At 42.4% G+C, this 26714-nt stretch overlaps 1 protein-coding gene and 1 long non-coding RNA gene across 2 annotated transcripts in view; both read left to right on the plus strand.

Moving 5' to 3' along the window:
- The window catches only part of LOC137424650 (potassium voltage-gated channel subfamily A member 1-like), a 4160-nt gene extending 1929 nt beyond the window's left edge, over positions 1 to 2231 (plus strand). Inside the window, exon 2 of the mRNA XM_068112342.2 lies at positions 1 to 2231. This exon is cut by the window's left edge and continues 1614 nt beyond it. The gene's annotated coding sequence lies outside the window, so the exon portion shown is untranslated.
- Positions 1 to 26714, plus strand: part of LOC144891713 (uncharacterized) — a 966484-nt gene that overhangs the window by 493905 nt on the left and 445865 nt on the right. The window lies entirely within an intron of this gene.

The following is a 26714-nucleotide window of genomic DNA, read 5'->3' on the forward strand; positions in this document are numbered from 1 at the left end:
ATTTACCTTTACGCAGTATCGAGCGGCCCATGCACTCCGGGTCGTGGAAACTTTATTGTCTAAGTTGACAGCAAATTGGTGTTGGTTTTGCTAAAATATGAGTATGAAGGATGTTAGCACGAAGTATTATTCGCAAGCCACAACTATCTTAACGATGAAAGAATCTACCCTCAGCTGTTGCGTGTTATTCAGATTGAGGCCATTGGTGTGGATGTTGGTGCATCGACAAGGAAATGATGCAATGGTAATTTTTAAAGAGTGTGTGCACTTCCATGAAGAAGAACAGGTTGTTGAGAAGAACGATAGGTCTTGAAGGAAGAATAAATTCGTCTACAATGAATAACCAGGAGGATAAATATTGCCGGGAAGATTGCACCAATTTTAGAACTCCACCACCCTTGTCAAACAAGGACAAGCTTAAATATTTTAAATTTTTACATAGGCGTACTTCCAATAATCCGCCACAAGAATGCAAAGGTACCATAGTCTTCATACATTTTGTATCTTTCTCATATTTCTCCCCAACTCCCCATGAATGAAATCACAAAATTATTTTGATTACAAAACCCGATTACTGCAGTTTTGCACATTGAAGTTTAAAATTATGTATAAGCGTATATGTATATGTGAATTTTTTTTCCCCCAAGTACACACATGCATATTTACATTTTTAGGTTTACATGCATATTTAGCTTGTAACCAATATCCGCAATATTACGTGGCGTTTCAACTTACATCGGGTTAGTCATGAAAAAAGAATCCTGCAAACTTGTCGCTATAATGCCTCTATTATGGTTTGACATGCTGTTTACATTTGATACCTGCTTGCTAACAACATACCTTACGCGTTCACTTGACTTGTCCCATGGGGGTGCATTTACTTATTTATGTGCATTTTGCAAAGCAAACCCTATACAGCAAAGTGAATCGTGGTGTGCACTACCCTGAAACCTGCTGTGCACCGCGCGAAGATGGTCTTTGTCATTTAAACCAACCTGGCAACCCCCACCTCCCTCTCCCCAGCTCCTCCAAACTTTACACCTAGTATTCATGCCCTCCCAGTCCTTCCACATCTCCACACACCAGTGTCTTTCTTCTTCTTGTTGTTCTCCTTCCATGTGCAGCAAAATTCCTGGTGGCATGGCATGGCTTCCTTTGTGGTGTGAAAAAGCCATTATAGTGTACTCTTTTTTTTCTTCTTCTTTTTTTTTGTATACAAGATCGAGGCCCGTGTAAGTCTTGGTACTTGGCTTAGCGAACACAATCCGAAAGTGACTAAAAACGTTCCTCCCCTAATCATTCTTCTTTCGTTGGCAGCAAATGGCTGCATGGTGCCATAACTGCCTGAAGGTGCGGCTGTGCCGCTGATGAAACACCCTCTGGATGTTCGGGGCAGGAATTTAGAATTTGTTCACGGTGCTGGCGATACACTTCACGAAGGACACCGTGGGATCTTTAACGTCCACCAACTGATGCTGGCAGGTGGGATTCTCGTTTAACGTCCATCTGAGGGATGGCACACACATTGATTAATCTCCCGACCTGCAAGACATCAGGATGACAGTTATATACCTACCTGGGCCGATACTCGAACCTCGGTGTCAGGTGCCAAACTCAGGTTAGACGACTCATATATGAGCGTGTACACATCTAGGCCATCCTGCCAATCTTCCTCTAATTGTGAAGTGAAACTTGGCACAGATCTTCGTCCTTTTCAACATAGTTGAGAGCTAGAGTCACCGTTCCCCAACCCCAGTGGTGGTTCATTTTCCTGAATATAAATACTGTATACTGTATTGGCCTCTCAAATATTTTTGAAAAAGGAAAAACTTTTAACTCTCCTTCATAATAATGACATTTTAACTTCCATTTAAAACAACAATTAGAAATATTGAAAGTGTAATAGTTCACAAACCCAATATTGATCAATGCGTATGCAATATATCATTTATACGAATGTGATATTATATTTATATTAATAGGATTTTATGTGGAATTTTTTATAACCCACGAATGAATCGACTTGTTTGTAATAGCCAGATAGTGTTGTGCTGTTGTGTTGTTTTCATTACCATTGAACACCTTGTAGTTATGATAGATCGTGGGCCTCGGCTTGATTTCTAGATTAGATATTGAAATCCCTAGTCTCAACCTTGGAAATACTTACAACTGTGTTAAATATCTTGCAATGTGCATGTAAAACTTTCATTAAATGTTCCCAAGTCTAAAAATTGAGCGTTAATGAGTAATGGCCAGAAACGAAGAAAAGGTTACAAAAATTAGTTGCTGGTGACTTTCCTTTCTTTAGCAATGGAGACCTATCAATCATGCCATTGCATGTTGAGCAACTTTTGTGCAATTATTTGTGAAAACGTTTGTTACTGGGAACCTCTGAGTTCGATCAAAGTTTGATCAATGACCAATGAAAGTTGTTTAATGACAATTAAATTCTTGACTAACATCTATTCCGAAGTAAAAAAAAAAATCCCTTGGGAACCATATTTCCCAACCTCAGTTTCTTTTCACTTTTTGTTTTTTTTGTATACAGGATCGAGGCTCGTGAAAGAGCTAACATTTATCACACACAAAAAAAAATCAAACAGACACACAAAACATATAATAAGGGTAGAAGAAGACAAGATGGGGAGAGAAGGGGAAGCACACAAACACAACATTTGAGAGCAGGGACATTGGGAGATCTGTGGGAGGGCTTGGGGGGAGGAGGTGGTGTGGGAAGGGGGGGGGGGGGGGGGAGAAGTATAAAACACAAGGACACCAAGGACTTCCAGGAAGGAAGTTGGTATTTCAAAAAAGTGAATCTGGCGTGAAATTAGCAGGGGTAGAAAAGATCAAGGTTTTGGATGGGGGAAGATAAGAGATGGTTGTGAACAGCTGTTTTAAAGACCTGGAGGGAGGAGTGGCATTGAAGAGAGTGAGGCAGTTTGTTCCACAGGTGGGAGAAAAGAGGAATGAAGGAGTGAAGGTGAGCAGAGAGTCTTAATTTTGGCAGTTTAACCATAAGAGGGTTGCTGCAGATCTTGTGCGACCTGTAGGAATATTTGGGGGACAGAGCCCAGATAGAGCTGGGGGAGCAAGGCCAGAGAGGATTCGGTAGAAGACAGAAAGCCCACCAACCTGCCGGCGGTGAGTAAGTGAAAGACCCACGGAGTTAGCTTCATTGCCGGAGATTCCAATGATTCTGAGAGCTTTGGTTTCAACAGCGTGAAGACGAGCTCGGTGTGAGGCAGGAGCACCGGCCCAGAGGGGAGAACAGTATTCCATTGAGCTGCGGATGAAAGCCTTGTATGTGGTGAGGAGCTCAGGTGTGCCAAGGAAGGACTTCGCACGATGGAGGATGCCCAGTCGGCGACTGGCTTTGGAGGCCAGATTTGAAATGTGGTTTTCCCAGGAAAGATCATGGAAGATAGTGAGACCCAAAAGCTTGAGTGACAGAACTTCCTGGAGAGGATTTTTCAGAAAGTGGATGGGAGGGTTGTCCAGTCGGTCTTTTCAAAGAGACATAGTTAGAGTTTGAGATTTGTCAGGATTGAAACACATGTTCCACTTGTTTGACCAGTCTGTGATTTTGTCCAGGTCTGCAGAGAGTGAGGAGGCTGCAGACTGCCGATCTGTGGGATGAGGAATTGGAGCGGCAGAGAGTGGAGTCATCAGCAAAGAGATAGAGAAGGTTTTCAAGAGAGTCAGAGAGATCATTGATGAAGACCAGAAAAGGCACAGGGCCCAGAACACTGCCTTGGGGAACTCCAACCTGAACAGGAAGGGGAGATGAGAGAAACCCATTCAGGGCCACACGTTGACTATGACTAGAGAGGAAGTCCGCAAGCCAAGCGTGTAGATTTCCATGGATACCATAGGAGGAGAGTTTGGTGAGCAGAGCGGGGTGCCAGACCGTATCGAAGGCATGTGATATGTCAAGGGAGACAGCTCTAATTTCCTGTTTGCCATTGAGGACCTCCATCCATTGTTGAGACAGCAGAAGCAGCATGTCCAGAGTAGAGTGACCTGGTCTGAAACCAAATTGATGATCAGAGATCAAGCCATTTGAGTAGAGGAAAGATTTGATATCCGAAGCAAAAATTATTCATTACTCCTGCCAAATTTCTGATTCTTGATTATATACACACACACACACACATATATATATATATATATATATATATATATATATATATATATATATATATATATATATATATATATATATATATAATTATATATATATATATATATATAATCTTGAATATAACTTGAATTTTTTTTGGAATGAAATACCAATATTTTGGGGAACTGCCCTTTCACCCCCACGAGAGGGGGCACATCCGAATGGGGAGCACAACCCCATTAAACCTTGCTGTCTTGATGCATCATACCAAATCTGGTTCAAATCGGACAGGTAGTTTGTGAGGAGATGTTTTAGTCAAATGTTAATGGATGTTAAGAGGGTCCCAGGATTACCCACCCAAAATGTCGTTGCGATCGGTTCAGCCGTTTTTGCGGTACCTGGGAACATACAGACAGACAGACAGACAGACAGACGGACAGACATTTGGTGAATTATAGTAAGATACTAGTATAAAACCCATCAAAAATGACGGGTTGGAACAGTTTATTTGACGGTGCAGCCACGTGAGCATGCCAAAGTCTGAAGCCTGGGCCTCGTGTCAGGTGTGCTTATATCTTCTATATTTATTAGATATCCTACAGAGGTAAATGAACACTCGGTTTACTCTGCACACTTTGCACGTCACGTTCAGCAAATGTCACCTCCCTGTGCATTGTATTTATTGTGATTTAAAAAAAAACGCTTCCATACACCGACCTTGAGGCTCGGTTTGCAAGCCACCCTCTACAATTCTAATGTAAGACATAATTACTCTTCTTATGGGTCTTCGGAGTCCTCAGGGTCTTTTGGGTCCTCTGGTTCATTTGGGACTTTTGGGTGTTCAAGCTCTTTTGCATCCTTGGATCTTTTGGGTCTTTTGTGTCCTCTGGGTCATCAGGGTCTTTTGGGTCATTTGAGTCTTTTGAGTCTTTTGGGTCCTCTGGATCTTTTGGGTCCTTGGGTCTTTTCGGTCATCTGGGTCTTTGGAGTATTTTAGGTCTTTGGGGTAATTTGGGTCTTTTGGGTCCTCTGTGCCCTCATGGTCTTTTAGTGTCTCTTTGGTGTTTTGGATTGACATCCTACTGACGTAAATCAACAATTAGTTTACTCTGCACACTTTGCACGTCATGTTCAGCGAATTTCACCTCCCTATGCCGTATATTTATTGTAATTTTTAAAAAAACGCTTCCGTGCCACCGTCTACAATTCCAATGTAAGAGACATAATTACTCTTCTTTTGGGTCTTCAGAGTCCTAAGGGTATTTTAGGTCCTCTGGATAATGTGGGTCTTTTGGGTGCTCAAGCTCTTTTGCATCCTTGGGAATTTCTGGTTCATTTGGGTCTTCGGGGTCTTTAGGTCATTTGAGTCCTTTGGGTCCTCGGATCTTTTCAGTCATCTAGGTATTTTGGGTCTTTGGAGTAATTTGGGTCTTTGGGTTCCACTGGGTCCTCATGGTCTTTTTGATGATTTGGATCGTTTGGTTCTGTGGGGTCGTTAAGGGTCTTCAGGGTATTTTGGGTGTTCAGGGACTTTTTGGTCTTCTGGGTCTTTTGGATTTTTTATTGGTCTCTGGGGTCTTCGTGGTCTTTTTGGCGTTTTGGGTCTTTGGTGTATTTTGAGTCTTTGGGGTATTTTGGGTCTTTTGGGTCGTCTGGGTATTTAAGGGTCTTTGGGATCTTTGGGTCTTTAATGGTCTTGGGGGTATTTTCAGTGTTTTGGGTCTTCGGTGTATTTATGGGTCTTTGGGGAATTTTGTGTCCTCAGGGCCTTTTGGGGTTTTAAGGTCTTGTGGTCTTTGGGGTATTTTGGGTCTTTTGGGTCTTCTGGATATTTAAGGGTCTTTTGGATCTTTGGTGTATTTTAGGTCTTTGGGGGTATTTTGGGTCTTCTGGATATTTTAGGGTCTTTGGGGTCTTCTGGGTCTTTTGGGTATTAAAGGGTCTTTGGGGTATTTGGTCTTTTTGGTTTTTGTCTTTTTAGGTCCAAAGTTTTGGTATTTGGGGGTCTTTAGGAGTTCCTGGTCTTTTGGATATTTAAGGATCTTTGGGGATCTTTTGCGTCTTTGTGGTATTTTTGATTTTTAAGGGTATTTGGTGTATTTTGGGCATTTGGGGTCCATTGGGTCTTTAAGATCTTTTCAGTGTTTTGATTCTTTGGGGTATTTTGGGTCTTCAACGTATTTTGGGTCTTTTGGTTATTTTGTGTTTTTTGGGTCCATTGGGTCTTTTTGGTCTTTTGGGTCTTCGTGGTATTTTGGATCTTCAGAGTCCTTGTGGGTCTTCTGAGTCAATTGGGGTATTTTTGGTCCTCTTTGTAATTTGGGTCCTTGGGGTTGTTTGTGTCTTTAGGATCCTCAGGGTCTTTTGGGTCTTCAGAGTCTTTGGAGTCTTCTGGGTCCTTGGTGTCTTCTAGGACGTCATTATCTTTTGTGTCTTTAACAGTCTGCAGGGCATTTTGGGTCTTTGGGTATTTTGGGTGTTTGGGGTCTATTGGGTCTTCGGGCTCTTCTGGGTCTTCTGGGTCCTTGAGGTCTTTTGGGTCTTTGGGTCTTCGCAAAATGTTGTATCTTCAGGTCCATTGGGTCTTCAGGGTCTTTTCAGTCTTTTGGGTCTTTGGGGTCTTTGGCGTATTCTGCGTCTTCAGGGTCCATTGGGTCTTCAGGGTATTTTCAGTCTTTGGGGTATTTTGGGTATTTTGGAACTTCGGGGGTATTTTGTGTCTTCAGAGTCCTTGGGATCTTCTAGGTCCTTGGGGTCCTCAGAGTCGTTTAGGTCTTTTAACCAGTTGACACACAGTCGTGTTAAAATATTGCCCCTTAAAACCCCCGCTCCTCCTCCCCCCACTCAAGTACCTCCTAAAGCACTACTCAAAGCCTTTAAAACCTAGCCTTATGAAGGGGGACTTTCGTGTGCTTTAAAGATTCCAAGGTGGCCTTCCCAAAGAATAGACAACCTATCCCCAGCACCATGGCCAAATTCCTTCCCCAACATTGGCAAAAACCACCCAGTAGCGATAACTATTGCCAATAAATTAACTGCTTCGGGCAGAACACCAGAATACAATGAACATGTCTTCAGGCAGAACACCAGCATATAAATGCAAATATACTTTACTGTTATTAGGTATACTAGGGCGTGCCCGCACGTACGTGCTTGCCCGTACGTGCGTGCAAAAAAACATGCGTGCAAACAACAAACAACAAAAAAAAACTTTGAAACCACGTGGCAGTAACGACCACAGAACCCCCCCCCCCCCCCTATATTTACATGAAATGGGTTGGGTCCATTCGCAAAGCCAAAGCGAACGGCTTGCGAGTACGGTGACCATACCTTGGGAACCACTTGTCCGATTAATTTCAAACCTTGAAAAGGCACATCCTCGGGTCCCCAGCAATATACCTGGCAAGTTTCAAGTATATCGGACCGGTAGTGTCGAGAAACAGCGGTCGCATACAGACAGACACACACACACACACACACACACACACAGAGATTGCTGGAATTATATAGAGATAGCACAAAGAGGCGTGATGTTCAGAGTGTGGAGAAACAATGAATTGGTTACATGAACTTGTTCCTTTTCACAGATGTTATAGTCTTCCAGAGCATTGTTTGTGCACATATTGCACTGCACCATCAAGTTGAAACTTATCACGGATTCTTGAAATAGTTGATGTTGTTGGTGTGGAGGTGCAAATTCTTACTTTTACCTTTGTTTCACCTCCTACAGGTTCTCAGATTTATCATACCATTTCACAATCAGCTTACGTTGACTTGCCGCTTTTTCATCAATAGTTTGAAATATTAAAGTCTGCATACATTTTGTTGAGACACAATGCAGTATTTAATTATTTTTTTTAACTTTAAAAACTTTTCTGTCTCCTGCTTCATAAAAAAATAAAAAATAAACAGTCCTAAACCATCAAATTGGACTCGATGTTCTAATCACAAAAACAAGCTGGTTGATACAAGATTAATACAAGCCAAAGTAAATTGATAAAGCTGGAAAGCTGGGATTGGTTGAAGGTGAGGGGTGGGGTGGGAGGGTGGAGGAGGAGGAGAGGATTCTGGGAATTCGGGGCTGGGGCTAGTGCCTCGGAGTTGTGGAGACTAAGCCGGAATCTTTCCCTTGCACGCACACATTGTACATAAACTAGAATTGTTGAAATGAAAGGTCTCTTTCACTTCGAGAATGCCTTTCAATGTAACTAGGAAGATCATTCAGTTTCATTGTGGCTATGGCGGCCTTTGTCAAGACATTTGATAAGAACAAGCCACAGATGCCAAACCGATGAAAAACAATGGAGTTTTCTGTCTCCAGCTTTTTGTGTACCTGCGATACCACTGTGTTCTGGTTTCGGATTTTAAAACCGATACCAAAGCAACACGACCTGCTGTTAATTGGAGAGCGAGTCGCCTAACAAACATTCCTTTCGTACTGTTGGCGCAAGACCCAGATGAATGTTTACTTATTACTGAGTCAAATAGTAACTTATATTCCGTGTTATGGTCTCAGCTCTTGCTTCATGATGCTGTGATCACAGTCTCCAAATCCCATATACTTTGATGGTTTATCCATTGGCCTTTTTTTTTTCCTTCTTCTTTACATCCACTTCTGCAGGTAGACTGAAGTTATGTTTTCTCCCGTTTTGTCTGTTTGTGAGGAGGATATCCCAAAAAGTTATGCACAGCTTTGGGCGAAACGTGGTGGACAGGGGTGGGTGTGTGACAGGGACGAATTGATTTCGTAAAAATTATTCGTGAAGATGCGGATCCGGATATGATGGGAAAAAAAAAAATTCAGTGATTTTTCACAATTGGGAGATAGGGCCAAAAACGATACATAGCAGGATATCCCAAAAAGTTGTGGACGGATTCAGACGAAATTTGGTAGATATGTAGCGTATGTGACAGGGACGAAATGACTAGATTTTGGTGAAGATCCGGATTCGGATCGCTCCTATAATTTTTTAAGTGATTCTTCACCATTTGGAGATATGGCCAAACACGAGGGGTAAATGGTATGAAAGACTGGACATATGGTGATTCCTGTGATTGATTTTAATTCAATGTGATTCTGTATTGTTATTTTCTGGTGTACTCTGAGATACAAAATGTAAACTGTTCACCAGGCGAAGGTATGCTCTCTACTAAATGCCCTTCTAGTTTTTTCCTTGTAACAGTATGTTGATGTGTTCTAATGTCCTTGTTTAATCATGCATACCCTTTTCAATGAGCCGTAAAGCCTTAAATTAAATAATTATTCGGTCATGCTTATGGCTGTTTGTCATGCTGGACATAACCCAATGTTCTCCAACGTGGTTTGCAAGCTTTCTTTAACCCTTGGATGCAGTGTTTAGGCCTCGGAGGCCCACAAGGTTTTCTTTGTTGCAAAAACTATGCTGTACAAAATTTTTTTGGAATGAGCTTCATTTTCACCGACTTTCATGTTGTTACACAAAATTCAGTGACACAAAATTTTTTTTTTTTAAATTCCGGCTTGTGGGAAAATCTTCATTATTCACTTATAACCCGAAATCCGACACGAATGCAGGCCTGGGGCCTTCGAGGCCCGCAACAATGTTGTTGTACTACTATGTTATATCATTATTTTCTTGATATGAGCCTCATTATATGCTCCTATAACTTGGTTACAAATAATTCAGTGACAAAAATATGAAAATTAAAATCTTTACACGAATACATTCGTGGGCCTCCGAGGCTCAATGGCTGCATAGGTGTAGATTTTTGACAGTTGTGGACATATACATTCTAAATAAAAGGATTAGTGAATCATATTTTTTGAGCAAATACTCCTCCACGAGCCTCAACATTTAGAGCAAAAAAGTTGAAAAACCAAGAATTTTTTTTTTTGCAAAAAAACAAAAACAAAAGATTCATTACTTGTTATGACATTCTTCCAACTAATAGGATCAATGATTCACATTTTATGACCAAATACACATCCATGAGCATCGATTTGGATTGAAAAAGGATATGAAAGAAAAAAAACTTTCAAAAAAAACATAAATAAAAAAAAACATTACCATGAATACATCCGTTGGGCCTCTGAGGCCCAATGGCTGCGTTTATGAAGGATTTTTGACACCTGCATCTAAGAGTTAAAGCACATTCTCTGTTTGAGATACAATACTTGACAAAACATTCAAGAGGGGATGCCCAGACATTAAAATTGTCATAGACACAATGTGCCTTGGCAGGAGAAGTATGCCCCTCATCCAGAAGATAATTATTGAATGCAAAGGAACAAATACTAGCACATTCACAAGATCACACAGATTAAACGTCTTGTTTTATATATTCTTTACAACACTTTTATTTGGGCAAGATCACTACTGACAGAAGAGAGGTGGATGGTAAACAATGACTGCAAAAGAAGAGACAAAATAACTATGGATTATATTGAGGAGGAAAAGCAATGATTCACATTTTATGACCAAATACACATTCATGAGCATCGATTTGGTTTGAAAAAGGATATGAAAGAAAAAAATCTTTTTAAAAAAACATAAATAATGGGGGAGGGAAGGGGGAGGGGGGGGAGGGGGAGGGGGAGGAGGGGGAGGGGAGGGGGGAGGGAGGGGGGAGGAGGGGGAGAGGGGGAGGGGTGGGGGAGGGGGGGAGGGGGAGGGGGTGGGTGGGAGGGGGAGGAGGAGGGGGAGGGGGGAGAGGGGGGAAGGGGAAGGGGTAGGGTTGAGGGGAAGGGGGGAAAATGGAGGGGGAGGGGGAGAAAGGGAGGGGGGTGGGGGAGGGGGGGGAGGGGGAGGGGGGAGAGGGAAAGGGGAGGGAAGGGGATGGCCAGTCAACAATGACGTTGTAGTTCTCATGGTCGGAGAGCAGCACAACAATCGCGACATCGTCCTGCATCTTCGCAACAGCACGAAGCAGATTTTGGAGACTCATCGATCCTGTGACGCCCTTCAGTACCGGCGTTGCGGGGCGGGGGAGGGGAGGAGGAAGGGGAGGGGAACGGGGGGAGGGGAGGAGAGGGGGGAGGGGAGAAGAGGGTGGGAGGGGAGAAGAGGGGGGGGGAGGGGAGAAGAGGGGGGAGGGGGAGGAGGGAGGGGAGGAGAGGGGGAGGGGGAGGGATGGGAGGAGGAGAGGGGTGGGAGGGGGAGGGGAGGGTGGGGGGGAGGGGGAGGGGGAGGGGGAAAAGGGAGGGGGAGGGGGAAAGGGAGGGGGAGGGGGAAAGGGAGGGGGAGGGGAGAAGGGGAGGGGGTAGGGTGGAGGGGGAAGGGAGGGGGAGGGGAGGGGGAAGGGGAGGGCCAGTCAACAATGACGTTGCAGTTCTCATGGTCGGAGAGCAGCACAACAATCGCGACATCGTCCTGCATCTTCGCAACAGCACGAAGCGGATTTTGGAGACTCACCGATCCTGTGACACCCTCCAGTACCGGCGTTGCCGGGCGGGGGAAGGGAGACCCATACATTCCCAACCCGTACATTCGCCCTCTCGACTCAAGCTCACTCGGACAAAAGCCTCGCACAAATTACACCGTGAAGGCCCAATGGCCATGTCTATGCCACAAATCAAGTACGTGAGCGAGTCGGGCGCACTGAATTGAAAATATATAGAACGCTCATACTCCGTGAAAAGTGAAGCCGCCGTGTCGCCATCTTGGTTAGCACGACTCGACCAACTCGCTTCGCGGATCTCGTTTGTTTTGAACGTGTGAATTACGTGCGAACGCGTAATTGTGAGTTTATGGCGGCAAGGAACATCACGTGATCGCTCTGAGCGAATCAGCACGCTGCTCTGCCACCTGCTCAGATTCCGTGTATAATATTCCTCGCTGAAATGCGCTGAGGTAAATATGAATAAAAAATATGTATCTCGTAAAGATGAAAGGAAAAAAAACCTATGTGGTGTGAATGGCAATGTTCCTCGCTGAAATGTGCAAAAACGCAATCGCTTTTTGCTCTGAATTACGTGCGAACGCCTAACTGTGAGTTTATGGCGGCAAGGAACATCACGTGATCGCTCTGAGCGAATCAGCGCGCTGCTCTGCCACTGCTCAGATTCCGTGTATAATATTCCTCGCTGAAATGCGCTGAGGTAAATATGAATAAAAAATATGGATCATCAAATATTTTGAGGTAGGCCATGTTCTTCCCAGGCTCAATGGCTATGCCAAATATCAAGCACGCGAGCCTCTCCGTTTAGGAGTCTATCGGTAACATTACACACACACACACACACACACACACACACACACACACACACACACACACACACACACACACACACACACACACACACACACACACACACACACACAAACTGTGTTTTATATATATAGATTACGCTATACGCACCCATATTGATTGATGGACACATGAAAGCCCGATTGGAGTTTGCAAAAAAGCACCTAGAGGACTCTCAGACTATGAGAAACAAGTTTCTGAGGGCTTTCATGTGTCTTTCACTGAGGAGAGGCTTCCATCTGGCCACTCTGCCATAAAGCCCAGATCGGTGGAGTGTTGCAGTGATATTTGTCCCTCTGGAAGTTTCTCCCATCTCCACACAGGATCTCTGGAGCTCAGCCAGAGTGACCATCGGGTTATTGGTCACCTCTATTACCAAGGCCCTTCTCCCCCGATTGCTCAGTTTGGCTGGGCGGCCAGCTCTAGGAAAGTCCTGGTTGTTCCAAACTTCTTCCATTTAAGAATTATGGAGGCCACTGTGCTCTTGGGAAACTTCAATGCAGCAGAGATTTTTTGTAGACTTCCCCAGATCTGTGCCTCGACACAATCCTGTCTCTGAGCTCTGCAGGCAGTTCCTTCGACCTCATGGCTTGGTTTTTGCTCTGATATGCATTGTCAGCTGTGAGACCTTATATAGACAGGTGTGTGCCTTTCCAAATCATGTCCAATCAATTGAATTTACCACAGGTGGACTCCAATCAAGGTGTCGAAATATCTTAAAGATGATCAAGAGAAATGGGAGGCACCTGAGCTAAATTTCAAGTGTCATAGAAAAGGGTTTGAATACTTATGTAAATGTGATATTTCAGTTTTATATTTTTAATAAATTTGCAAAACTTTCTAAAATCCTGTTTTCTCTTTGTCATTATGGGGTATTGAATGTAGATTGATGAGGGAAAAAATGAATTTAAACGATTTCAGCATAAGGCTGCAAAATAACATAACAATAATATAACATAACATTTAATATAATAAAAATAATAAATAACATAACAAAATGTGAAAAAGTGAAGGGGTCTGAATACTTTCTGAATGCACTGTATATAAGGATGGACAGACAAATACTGTTCTAGACTGCTTAGGTATATGGGCTACGTCGTAAAAACATGTTGATTAATGCAACAAGCACATAACGAACCTGTAAAAGCTTCAGGAATTGCAAAGAAAGAAAAAGACAGAAACAAGAATAAGTTATCAGATATAAGCAAAAACCGAATCAAGATACGGGCGGAATTTAAACAATACAAAACAGTGTAATAAAACGTTGAGTAATGTGAACTGCATAAGTCTCTAAATGTGAAGGTTAGAGAAGACAGAATAGACTTCCACATGAAAGAAATACATTGATTGCAAAATGCCTTTGAGACTATGGAAACAAATTCTGTCATACAAGCTATGTAATCAACTCCAGATATATCAATATATTAACCAAGGTATACAAAGGCAGAACAGAAACATTTAAAATGCATATAAACAGTAGGAACATCGAAAGAGGTGTCGGATAGGAAAACTCTTTCTCACCAAAATCTCGGAGTTCTTCCGAAAGTTATTTGGACTTCATGGTAGAGTTTCTGCTCTGACATACAGTGTCAACTGTGAGACCTTGTATAGAAAGGTGTGCTTCTTTCTAAATCATGTCCAATCAATTGAATTGGTCACAGGTGGACTCCATTCGAGTTGTAGAGAAATCTCAAGGATGATCAAAGGAAATTGGATGCACCTGAGCAAAGGGGTTGAGTAGTTATTGACTCAAGACATTTCAGCTTTTAATTTTTTAATTAACTTGTAAAAATTACTAAAAAAAATTTTCACTTTGACATTATGGAGCATTATGTTCAGTGAAAAAAAATCTCAATATAATTCATTTTTTATTCAGGCTGCAACACAACAAAATGTGAATAAAGTCAAGGGGTATGAATACTTTCTGAAGGCATTTTCAGTCGTGGCCAAAATATTGGCACCCTTGCACTTTTTCAAATAATGCACCATTTCTTCCAGAAAATTGTTGAAATTAACAAATCTTTTGGTATCCACATATGTATTTCTTTGATTTGCCGTGGAACAAAACAAAAAAAAAGCTGAAAAATTACTAAATCTTACCTTATTCCTCACATAAATCCTAACATGGCCTGGACAATATTATTGGCACCTTTTAGAAATTTGATTTCAGAGGGAGGGGTGAGGAAGGGAGAGGGGGCAGTGGAAGAGGGAGAGGAGGGGGAGGTGAGGGGAGAGGAAGGAGAAAGATATACTACATATACATCTTTGGGGGGTGGGGTGGCTTTGACAGGACCCTCCGTTTTGGGGGAGGGGGGAGAAGGGAATGAGGAAATTTTTTTCCCTGCAAAGAGTGCTTCATAACCTCAGTGTTTAACAGGTAGAAAAGGAATTGTAATACCCTCTGCCACCATCACCAGGTGGCGCTACGGTACACATTTACATCGAGAATTTACACACCTCTCCCGATCCCCCAAACCACCGAAGGAGGCCCCGGCCACATAGCCTATGTTACCCCCCAGACAAAGTTGTATTTGTATTTGTACCCCGAGTAAAGTATAAATGTGTTCATAGCTGGAGTAGCCGGCGTTGCTCAAGCGAAAAAGAAACATTAACATATTTGAAATGAGGGCAAATATAATGGAAAAGCAATTACCACCAAATCAGAATACATCACAAATGTCAAATCATCATTTTACCTTTTCGTTGAATATATGCTGCTGAATGTGCTGTTCATCACGTTTCTGCGTATAGTATAATGACAGTCAGGAAGAAGAAGTCATACAACCAACTTCAACTGCTTCTGGAATAGTTTTATTATAAGTGTTCAAATGTCTGGTGATTGTTGCACACCGCACCTTTCCCATGCCATCCCCAGGTGGCATAACGTCATTGCCGGGCACCGAAGGGGGCTCGGCAATGACGCACGCTAAAAAGGGAGTACTCAGTTTTCACTCTGGTTGTTTGTTTTCTTGCTTTCTTGTTTTCTTGTTTGTTTGTTTGTCCAGCGATATCTCAGTCATCCTTTGAGCTAGGAAGCTGAAATTTCAGCACAATAGTGAGCAAGTCCTTTGTCAAAAACGGTATTTTTTGTTTTTTGATTAATCAATTAATTTAGGAGTTATTTAATTATTAGCGATTAATTAAGTACTTATTTAAAGCCTGGTGTTGGCTTAGCTGTTAGGGTGCCAGCTTGGGATCCTAGGATCCTGAGTTCAAATCCAGGTCGATCGCTGAATTAACGCCAGGGGGGTTGACTCAGCCTGTCATCCTTCCGAGGTCGGCAAAGTGAGCACCAGCTTGCTGGGATGAATGATCCCGGTGTGTACCCCGATTTAGAATAGGTACACCATATCCCTGTGCATTGTAAGAGGCAACTGAGGGTTGGTTTCAGGAAGGGCATCCGGCCATAAAAACATTGCCACAAAAAGGGAAGGGAACCATGATTGTCATGGGGCCCGCAAGGCTAATAGTGGGGCGGCTTAGCCCAAATATTCAAAAGAATTGTGCATTTTGTGATACAAGCACCAAATTTGGCACAAATGTACATTAATATGTTGCGAACATTTTCAGATATTGGGCACTTGAAATTCCGTAATTTTTTTTTTCAAATTTTTTCAAATTTCGTAATTTCAAATTTTTCGGGTGACACCGTCACAATTTCGGTCTTCGAGGCCGGCCGATAGGCAAAGTGTGACCGGAAGGGACGAGGTTCTCCTGACCACGTGGCCCTCGATCTGGGAAGCGAGAGGCGTTCCATTAGTGGACGCGCCCCTCACGCCCGACTTTTGGGCGGCCCCGGCAGGCCGTTTGTTTTGACGTTCCGTGACAGGCCCCGCACCCCCACCTCCGGGCCAACCGGAAGCTTGTGCTGAGTACATCATACCTGAACAACTCAGTGAGGCAGAACACAGCAGTGCACACCAGGGTGACCCCTTCAGTGCATAAACCAATTAACCTGTCCACTGCAGGGCATATAGAAATGAAGTTATTATTCTGCATATAATAATAATATAAGTTCAGTTCTATATAACAATTTCTGTTATCACCACTACCACTACAACTACCACTACTACAAGCTTTGTCTGGAATTTTGTGGACTAACAGACAAACAGACATACAGACAAGCTGGGATCAAAACATTACCTCCTTCCACCATTGAGTGTAGAGGTAAACATCATGGAAATTATATCATGCCCTAGATTTAATTCATGCTTACCCGTGTATTTGCTTCACTGGTTCACAAGGTCTTTTGCATACATGTAATTCAGACTCTCGTCTTCATTGCTGACCACACAATGTTCGCAACATATTAATGTACATTTGTGCCAAATTTGGTGCTTGTATCACAAAATGCACAATTCTTTTGAATATTTGGGCTAAGCCGCCCCACTATATCGGCCGGCCTCGAAGACCGAAATTGTGACGGTGTCACCCGAAAAATTTGAAATTACGAAATTTGAAAAAATTTGAAAAAAAAAATTACGGAATTTCAAGTGGCCCAATATCTGAAAATGTTCGCAACATATTAATGTACATTTGTGCCAAATTTGGTGCTTGTATCACAAAATGCACAACAGGTTTGCTATGCTGCTACACTATAACCCCCGCCCTCACGGGGAAAATGGCCTTAAAACGATCATTCATTCAATTAAGTACTTATTAAATTAATTAAATTTCCTTTCTCTTCTGACCATTAACTCAGGCACCTTTTGAGTTAGGAAGCTGATATTTGGACATGCCAATGGCCAGGTGATTTGGCTGCAATGGCTATTTTTGATTTATTAATTAATCAATTAATCAATTAATCGATTAATTCTTTAATTATACGATTAATGACTAAATTTTTTTTGTTTTTTAAAGTTACAGATTCTGATGAAATGATGGTGGTTTATGTGTTCTATGACCGAATTTATTAATAATTTATTTTTTTAATGATTATTATTTATTTATTTTCATTATTAATCATTTATTTATTTTCTTTCTCATTTGGCCAATATCTCAGGCACCTTTTGAGCTCGGAAGCTAATATTTGGACATGAGAGTGACCAAGTGATGTGGCTATCAAGGATATTTTTGATTTATTGATTAATCATTTAATCGATTAATTATTTATTGATTAATCAATTAATTTTTTAATTTTTTATTAATGACTTATTTGATTAAATTTCTAAAAGATACATCTTCGGATGAAGCACTAGTGGTTTAGTTATGCTATTAGCCAATTGATTAAGAAAATATTTTGTGATAATCTTTTATTGATTTTAATTATACAATTAATCAATCAATTATTGTACACCTCTCCCTCCCAATGCAGTCTCTATGAGCTGCACTGCAGTATGCCGCGCTGTAGGATATTTAATTATTTGGCATGGGGGTGGTGTACTTTGAATGTATCTGTACTTGTTTTGTATTTATTTATCTGAATGTGTACTTGTATATAACTGTCATTAATCAAAAAGGCTTAGGATTTAATTTAGCTGGGTCTTTTGGGCGATATTTTCCAAAAAAAATCGAAAAAAACAAACTTTTTCAAATGTTTTTTTTTGTTGTTGCTTAAAACACACCCAGGCACTTACTGATGAACCTCTAAAAGTTTGACGAAGATCCTTCAAGCCATCTCTGAGAAAAATGGTGACAAATACAGTCACTCACAGACCAACGGGTCTCTTATATCGGAGATGGAACCATCTTCCAAATGCGGTTATTTAATGCTCTTCACTCCAGGACGTAATTGTCTGTTGCCTACTAGCATTTTGATTGTTTCTGCAATTTCTACCACAACACTTTCTGAAACTATAATCACCCTTTAAATTGCAACTCCTCGCTTCATACTGGGGTGCATCCATTGTTCATCAATCACTTTAAAAAATTCCCTGATCCAGATCCAGATTAGAATCTTCACCAAAATTGAATCAATTCTTCCATGTCAAACACTCAACCTGTCCACTAAGTATCGTCGGAATCCGTCCACAACCTTTTGAGATATCCTGCTTTATATTGGTTTTGGTCCCATCTCTCAAAGATGACGAATCATTACAAAAATTATCGGATCCGGATCTTCACCAAGATGGAATAATTTCGTCCGTGTCACACACCCAACATGCCCACCAAATTTTGTCCGAATCTGTTTTTAACTTTTTGAGATATCTTGTTCACAAACAGACAGATACAAAAAATCACTCATATTGCGACACTTGGCAAAAGCGAACAAAGTAGAATGGCACTCAGTGGAGCATCCTTTTGATCTCAAAAATAATTAGTGGTAAAATTCAGTTGCCTGATCTGCAAATCGACTTCAAATTTTAAGTTAATTGGATGAAAATTGACAGTTTTAGAAATTTGGCCTATGTTGACCTTTTGGCCTATGTTAACCTTTTGGCCTATGCTGGCCTCAAATATAATTAATTGGTGGTTGATTTCAGTAAGCTGTTATGAAAATCCTATCCAGATTTCAAGTCAATTGGATGAAAATTGAGGATTTTAGAAATATGGAAAAAGTGGTGACCTTTGGCCTATGTTGACCTTGTGACCTATGTTGACCTCTAAAATAGTTGTTGATTGAATTCAGTTCGCCGATATGAAAATCCTATTCAAGTTACAAGTCAATCAGATGAAAATTGAGGATTTTATAAACTTGAAAAGGTTGTTGGCCTTTGGTCTATGTTGACCTTTTGGCCTGTGTTGACCTAAAATATAATTGGTGGTTGATTTCAGTGACCAGATATGCAAATCCTATTCAAATTTCAATTGAATTAGATGAAAATTGAGGATTTTAGAAATCTGAAAAGTAGTTGACCTTTGGCATATGTTGACCTTTTGACATCAAAAAAAATAGGATTCTGTCGGACCACCAACTCTACTGTTTAGTGAAGTTTTGTGAAGATCAGTTTAGAATTGTAACCTGTAGGCAGGTATAAGTGAGCGGACAGACAAACACATACAAACCGGATTGATCAACATACGTCCAAAATTTATTTTTTTTGCCCTAGAGACCACCAATTCATGGCCAGGCATATGCTGTACCTCAACCCTCAATCATGATCAGACCAGGAGACCAACCTTTGTTTATTGAGCAATGCAGGAAGCCATGTCAGGAGTAGTACCTATCATACATATGAATTAGGGACCCACCTTATGCAATACAGAACTACCTGAATGCTAAGGAACAAAACGAGGAAGGGTAAAGCATTTACACAACCAACTGATCCGAGAAAAGCTCTGTAGCCCTTCCTCATAGAGTTAGGAATGATTTTGGACATCAAACAACAAATGGGATGTGGACGCTCATAACTCATTGAACAGCCCCGTAATAAACCACAGCTCCTCATCGCGTTATACTGTAGATGCTCTTTTTCTGCTGATACCACGAAGACTACAGATCTTGACAACATCCCAGTTATATGGTGGTTAAATCTCTGCTCCACAGTCATGTAGAAAACTTCCTGGGAACAAGAAACAGGACAAATCGTATCCCATAAACTATTACCCAATCAATCAGCCTCCTCTGAATGTAAGGCGTCATCGCCTGCACCATACAAAAGCATCCTAAAACAAACAACCTGCTCACAGATGTACCGTGAGAACCACTCTGTTCCGGATATAGTCACATCCCTAATCCAAATATGGACATAAGAACTAAATTCCTGAGAAAAAGTGAGAGTTGCAGTCCTTGACCTCAAATAGCATTCAATTGCATCTGGTGTCACGGATAATGGAGCCCAGGGAAAGTTAAGACCAATTGGAAATTGGATTGGAAAACTTGGAAAACCAATTGAAAACCAAAACCAAACCAAAAAAACCAAAACCAAAACCAAAAAACCAAAACCAACTTGGAAAACCAAAAATTGGAAAACCAAAAAAAAAAATTGGAAATTCTTCCAATTACAGGAATCATACTTCACACAGGAAGATGATTGAAGTTCATTCATGTGGGAAGACAACAATCATAATTCCAGAAAATGTGCTCCTTAAGACACTGTCCTTGATGCAATCATCTTCAATTGTTCCACAATAACTTTCCCTCAATCATAACATTTAATCCTGTGTATGGGGCTATGCGCTGATGACCTCACTGTGTTCAGCAGCAGTTGTAAAACATCTAACAATGAAACAGCATATACCACCTGCAACAAGACCTTGACAACATCTCGACTTAAGCTTCAGAGAACTAGCAAGGTGCATTCACACTTGAAGAGTGTCATGTGACTATCTCCAGAAAAGAAGATCTGAGCTGCATGCCCTATCTTTCAATGGTATTATGACTCCAGAATCCTTCAATGTTAACATCGTGGCGGTCACCATTGACCATAAGTTCAACTGCGCCAGCAGCATCAACACCGTGGTTCTCCATATGCAGGACACAATGTCCTCCACAATGAGCTTAAAGAGCTCTCTGCCATGTACAAACATCCGACCAGGAATGTGATGAAATAATCACCACTTGCTAGGATTTGAGCATCTGAAACAACATTTATTGGGGACACCTCTTCGTGGTGGTTGTACCCCCAACGCAAGTCTGGGGCCAAATCTTCCCCTTTCTTCCATGCTGCCTGGATTTGTCATGGCAGAGCAGTCACGGTCAGAGTGCTGGTCGGTTCCCATGGAACTTTCCCTCGTGTTTCTTTCTCTATCTATCTTTCTCTCTATATATATAACTTTGTCGTGTCACTGATTTCGTGAAGGTGGGGCTGGGGGTACACCATCCTGGATACGGGGGATCTCTGGGTCGCTACTGCGAGATCGATCGGCTGTCTTTGTGCCGTGGGCTTGTTCGCGAGAACGGTCTGGTGCAATTCGCCAAAAAACAACAACAACAACAACACTTCGGAAGCTCAACCTAATCCAGCACACAACTCCCACTTAATCGGCTTAGCACAATCTCAGATCAATGTCCACCCCATCTTTACTGAGTGCACTGCAGCCACTCACCCTCATTTATCCAACAACTTCTCTCAGTCCCATAATCTGCTCCATTAAGAACCACAAGAGTGGCATCATGTTGGGAGTCACACCACCTCCAATGTCCACTTCAATCACACAACACTGACATTGACTTACTGTATATCGCCTTTCCTTAATATCTGGATCGAAATCCCACAACACTCTTAAAGTACCATTACAGGCACACCATCCCTACAAGGAGCCCATCAGTTTAAAGAGAAGGCCCAACACCATATTCCGAGGGAAATTTGGGACAGGCACTAAATGGTGTCAGTGGGCAATGCCACCCACACCCTGGAAACGACGAAATAAAAAAGAGCTTACTGATACAAACGTAATGAATACAACCAGCTTAATAGTGTTGAAAACCATCATGGGAAAATGGCAACGGATTTACGTTTTTCTTAGTTCACTGCACGAACCTGCCCTTGAACAGCGAGCCTGATGGGGGCAAAGTGAAAGTGGAGACGTGAGAACAAGGAAGGGTGAGAAAAAGAAGCGTAATGTCGGATGGGAGTGGTGGATGGGAGGAAAGAGATGAAAACGACAAAAGAACATTAAGTTGTGGAAAACGTTGAAGCATATTCAAACATCCGAAGATTACATGACGCGTGCTTTGCCAACCACACAGTGGCAAGGGGGCAGTATTGGCTTGAATTACAAGGATTATTTCTGTATTTATTATTTCAAATAGTGTTTTATGAACATTGGAAGGTTAACATGACCAAGGGCTACCTTAAGGCTACCTTAAGCACAAAAATGTGTGTCCAGTTTTAAGAAAGCTGGAAAACAATATCAAGCCAATTTCAAAGATGGGCTTTCCAACTTGTCTCCTTCCTCTAAAACCTGGTGGTGCCTTGTTAACTCCTTCTCTGGTGTATCCTTCCCCTCCTCTGTCTTCCTCACTCCCAATGGCTCCATTGCAGAGTCTACTCATGCCAAGACAATCTTTTAGCTAAGCTCCACATCTCATGCATCCAACTCTTCCTTCCCTGTCTCCACCTGAACTCCTGCCATTCCCACAGGTTCCTGATCATTGGGTCTCTATGGAATCCATCATCTGCCTGTAAGCAAAGTCATGGAATCCATCATCACAGCCAACATAAAGTGTTTCCTCCCTTGAATCACCTGTTCTCGATTTCTAGCAGTAAGTTGATTCTCAGTGTACAAGTTCTAATCACATCTTTTTGAAGGAGCATTTACTCGAAGTTGGTGCCGCATTGTTAACATCGCTCAACATCTGATACCTTTCTACTTTCTTGTTATCGTGGCACAAACTTGTGACCGGTTATCAAACTCAGGTTATCTTTACATATCTGTGGACTTAAGAATGTTTTGGTATCTTGCAGGATCTGGCACATTTACATCTTGAACTTTAGGTCTTGCGTACCATCAGGTTCTGCTCACCCACCCTTCCAGTCAACAGCACGTTCTTCATTCCCATCCACTGTTTATAGATTCCAACCCATTCCAATGAGGATAGGCACTCTGGGGTTGTTTATAATAGGGTTAGCGTTTGGTTTGTGTTATTGTTAAAACAAGATTGTGTTATTTTCCTCAAGGTGTGAGTAAAACACACCTTGAGCTAATCTGCTTGAAGATTGGATAAGCTTCATATTTCCAGTGAGAGTTTTCACACCATCCAGGCCCTGAGTACCCATTGTTTCGCTGACTGGTTTGATCAAAAGACAGAAAGTTTGTATTTCACAAACATATTGCATGTCTATCTGTGAATCGCAATGAGGATGTAAAATAAATTGAAACGCACGAAACTAGAACGGCACTCGGTAGAGCATTCCTCCGCCAGACTGAACAGTTTCTGTTTTGAATCTCACTCATAGGCCAGATGTGGATTCGGACCTGAACCAAAGTCGAATCGGATTGTTATTGTCACCAAACCAAGCCTGGTGTTGGCTTAGCGGTTAGGATGCTGGCTTGGGATCCTAGGATCCTGGGTTCGAATCCCAGTCAATCGCCGAACCAACGCTTGGGGGGGGGGGGGGGGGGGTGTTGACTCAGTCTGTCTTCCTTCTGAGGTTGGACAAATTCCCTAGGTCAAAAATTTTAGAACACCTCAAATTTTCCAGTTTCCATTGAAATTTACGCAGTTTAATGTCTCAATGCACTCTGAAATTAAGCATAGAACAAATAAACAATTGAAGATAAAAAGAAATCATAGAATCATTTTGTTTAACAAAATTTAATTTACATTTTTGACTCAGCAAAGTAGCCACCTTTTGCAGATATAACCGCCGAACACACTCGTGGCATTCTTTCTTCAATTGAAATCAAATATTGTTCGGGAGGTTCTTCCCAACACTGTTGCAGAAGTTCCCACATATGTGTTTCACTTGTAGGTTGCTTTGCTTTCACCCTTCTGTCCAGTTCATCCCAAACCAGCTCGATGGGGTTTAAGTTTGGAGACTGCGCTGGCCATTCCATGATTTAAAGCCTACCGTCTTGTGCTTTTCTCTCGAAGGTTGGTTTGACATAGCCTGGAGGTGTGTTTAGGGTCATTATCTTGCTGTAGGATGAACCTCTGACCAACTTTGCGTATAACAGAGGGTATTGCATGGCACTGCAAAATGCTGTGGTAGCCCTTTTGGTTCAGGGTGCCAGTCACTCTGTGCAAGTCGCCAACTCTGGATCCAGCAAAAGAGCCCCAGACCATCACGCTTCCTCCTCCATGTTTTACAGTTGGTGTCACACACTGAGGAACCATCCTTTTGCCTACTTGACGGAGTACAAAAACCCTGGATGATGAACTAAAGATTTCAAATTTTGATTCATCGGTCCCTAAGACCTTCTTCCAGTCTTCAGTAGTCCACTGGCAGTGCTTCATGGCCCAGGCAAGCCTCTTTTTTTATTTTGCTATCTTAGCAATGGCTTTCTTACTGCCACTCGACCTGTCAAACATGCAGCTCAAAGTCTTCTCTTCACAGTTGAAACTGAGACTTGCTTTCTTCGACCAGTGTTAAGCTGTGCTTGAAGCTGTTGTCCTGTGAGCCGCCTATCACGCAAGCTGTTGACTCTCAGAAACTTGTCTTTTGATTCTCTTGTGGCTTTCGGTCTGCCAGACCTCTTCCTGTCAGAGTTTCCTCCAGTTGCCAATATACTACTTCCTGCAGTGCAATATTGTCCAAATAATGCTTCAGAGGGTGTAATAACAGTCTGTTCCAATACTGCTTTTAAACAGACAGGGGGTTTGTATTCAAGTAATCAGCAGAGGTTGGGACACCTGTAGGAATTGTTTGCATCAACTTTCAAGGCTTAATTTACTTACATTGCTGTCGAACAGCTGTAAGTTGTTAACCCATTACTTGTTCCCTGAAGAAGGCCTTTTTACAATATAACTGTGCAGTTTACATTATTTTCCTGTTTTTGCTAATCTAAACTTTTTTAAAACCTCGAGCAGTTTACTGCCTACCTTTGTACCATTTCAGGCTATTCACTGGACATTAAACTGCATAAATTTCAATAAAAACTGAAAAAAATGAGGCGTTCTAAAACTTTTGACCGGTAGTGAGAATCTTGCAGAACCATCGGGTTTTGGTATGAGGACAATCGGTGAACTCCAGCTGCTCTGACTGGGTTCGATGATGTAATGCTCTAGCATATATGGTACCTCTTCACGAATCTCAGCTAACTTGTCAGGATTTAACCAATATGGGTGTTGTTTGATTGGTCTAGCATCCCCTACCTCAACATCATGGGAAGCCAATGAAGTGCACCCGGGCTCATCAGAACATAGATGGGCATACTCCGCAATTAGAGCAATTACATAAGATTGTTTATCCTCAGGTACATGAGCTAATTTGGAGTTCAAATGTGTCAACACCTCTGAGTTTGATAGCTTAGCCCCCAAGGGTTCCCTCTCAGGTTCTTGTAGAGCGACGCTATCTGATTCGCTAGAGTCAATATCTTGATGGTTTATATGACCTACCAACTTAGCGAGCCCAACTGACCGGCTGAGGTCGACCTCACGCTCATAGTACCTTTTAAGCATATTGTCGTGTTCCTTGCGATTTAAAAACCGACCAAGGAAACAGATTAACCGAGCAAGCTTTAACTCCGAAGGCGTTCAGTTCAAATATGGCAGAGTTCATACACGTGGGGATGGAGGCGGATAAGGAGGGTGGGGAGGATGCTGAAGTTCCTCACCTCACGGTTCCGAAGGCAGCCCTCAAACCTGTGGAGATTAAATCAAGCAAACACCAAATTAAATGTACAAAAAGAAACACGTTTATTTTACGGAACCTGAGAACAATGAACGTGATGATAAATAAATAATGCTCATAAATCAGGATCCCGCACACCTCACTTCAAATACAAGACAAAGGAAAGGAGAATAAAATAAAACGTTGTGTTCTTTCGTAGGGACTTATCTCTGTCTGGCAGTCAGCGTCCGTCAGGAATCGTCCGGGATATTTCGGCTCCAAGCGCAGTCGTCCCCCTGCAGCTCCGATGTTGGCGGGGAGTAGGCCTCGTTCCGTCCCCATTCGCGCTCCACCAGGCCCACGTACGCCACTGCATGGCAAGCCTCGTGTACCCGCGCGATCATTCGTGAGGTCCATGCGTGAATGCCGGGTAAGAGAATTGTCGGTGCGCCAACGTCTTTCCAACATCCAACAAGTGAGGGTCCAAATGGGACGAGGTCCAACACAAGAGAAGGTCCAGCGCAAAGGGACAGTCCAACGCAAGAGGGCAAAGGGAAGAGACAGAAATTCCGGCGAGCGAGAGGTTTTACTTGCTGTCACGTGACGTTGGCCCTCCTCTCCTCCAACCAGCGCGGCGCCCCTTGACCTCTCGAATCTTCCAATCGTGTTGGTGTCCTCTCATTGGCCGAGCGCTTTTTTCCCTTCGTGTCATGCCATCGGTCGGTGGCCAATCAGTGTGTTGCTCCTTCCGCCAATTACGGGGAAGCTTTCTGCCCCTCCCCTGACCAATCACACATCCTTCCCTACTCTGCCAATTGGTAGCCTGCTCATTGCTCGCCCCTCCCCCCTGTCAGTCACGAGCCTTCCTGGGCGTGTCTCTCCGCCTGCCTGTTCGATGTTTCATCACCATGGTGTAACACTGCGTGGCCGCTTGCTGTCTGCTCTTCCGGTCAGTTTTATCGTCTTGTGGCGGAGGAGGATTTATTAATGTGTGCGCTAATGGGCCTAGCTAATGTATGTGAGTGCATTTCCATATGGGACACCAGAATGATTACAGGTTTCACACACGTGGGAATTAGCCTAATCCCTACAACTATTTAACACACAATCATCCTTGTATGATCACAGATATACACTTAATCCGACAAACCGCCTAAACAACCTTATTACAGGTGAGGATTCCCTATCACGACATACGAAGCACCTACCTATGCAGATCTACCTGGATCTAGATATGCTCTACCCAACGGACATAACAATATTAACAT

The sequence above is a fragment of the Myxine glutinosa genome, chromosome 4 (assembly GCF_964187855.1).
Source record: "Myxine glutinosa chromosome 4, kmMyxGlut1.1, whole genome shotgun sequence".
Lineage (NCBI taxonomy): Eukaryota > Metazoa > Chordata > Myxini > Myxiniformes > Myxinidae > Myxine > Myxine glutinosa.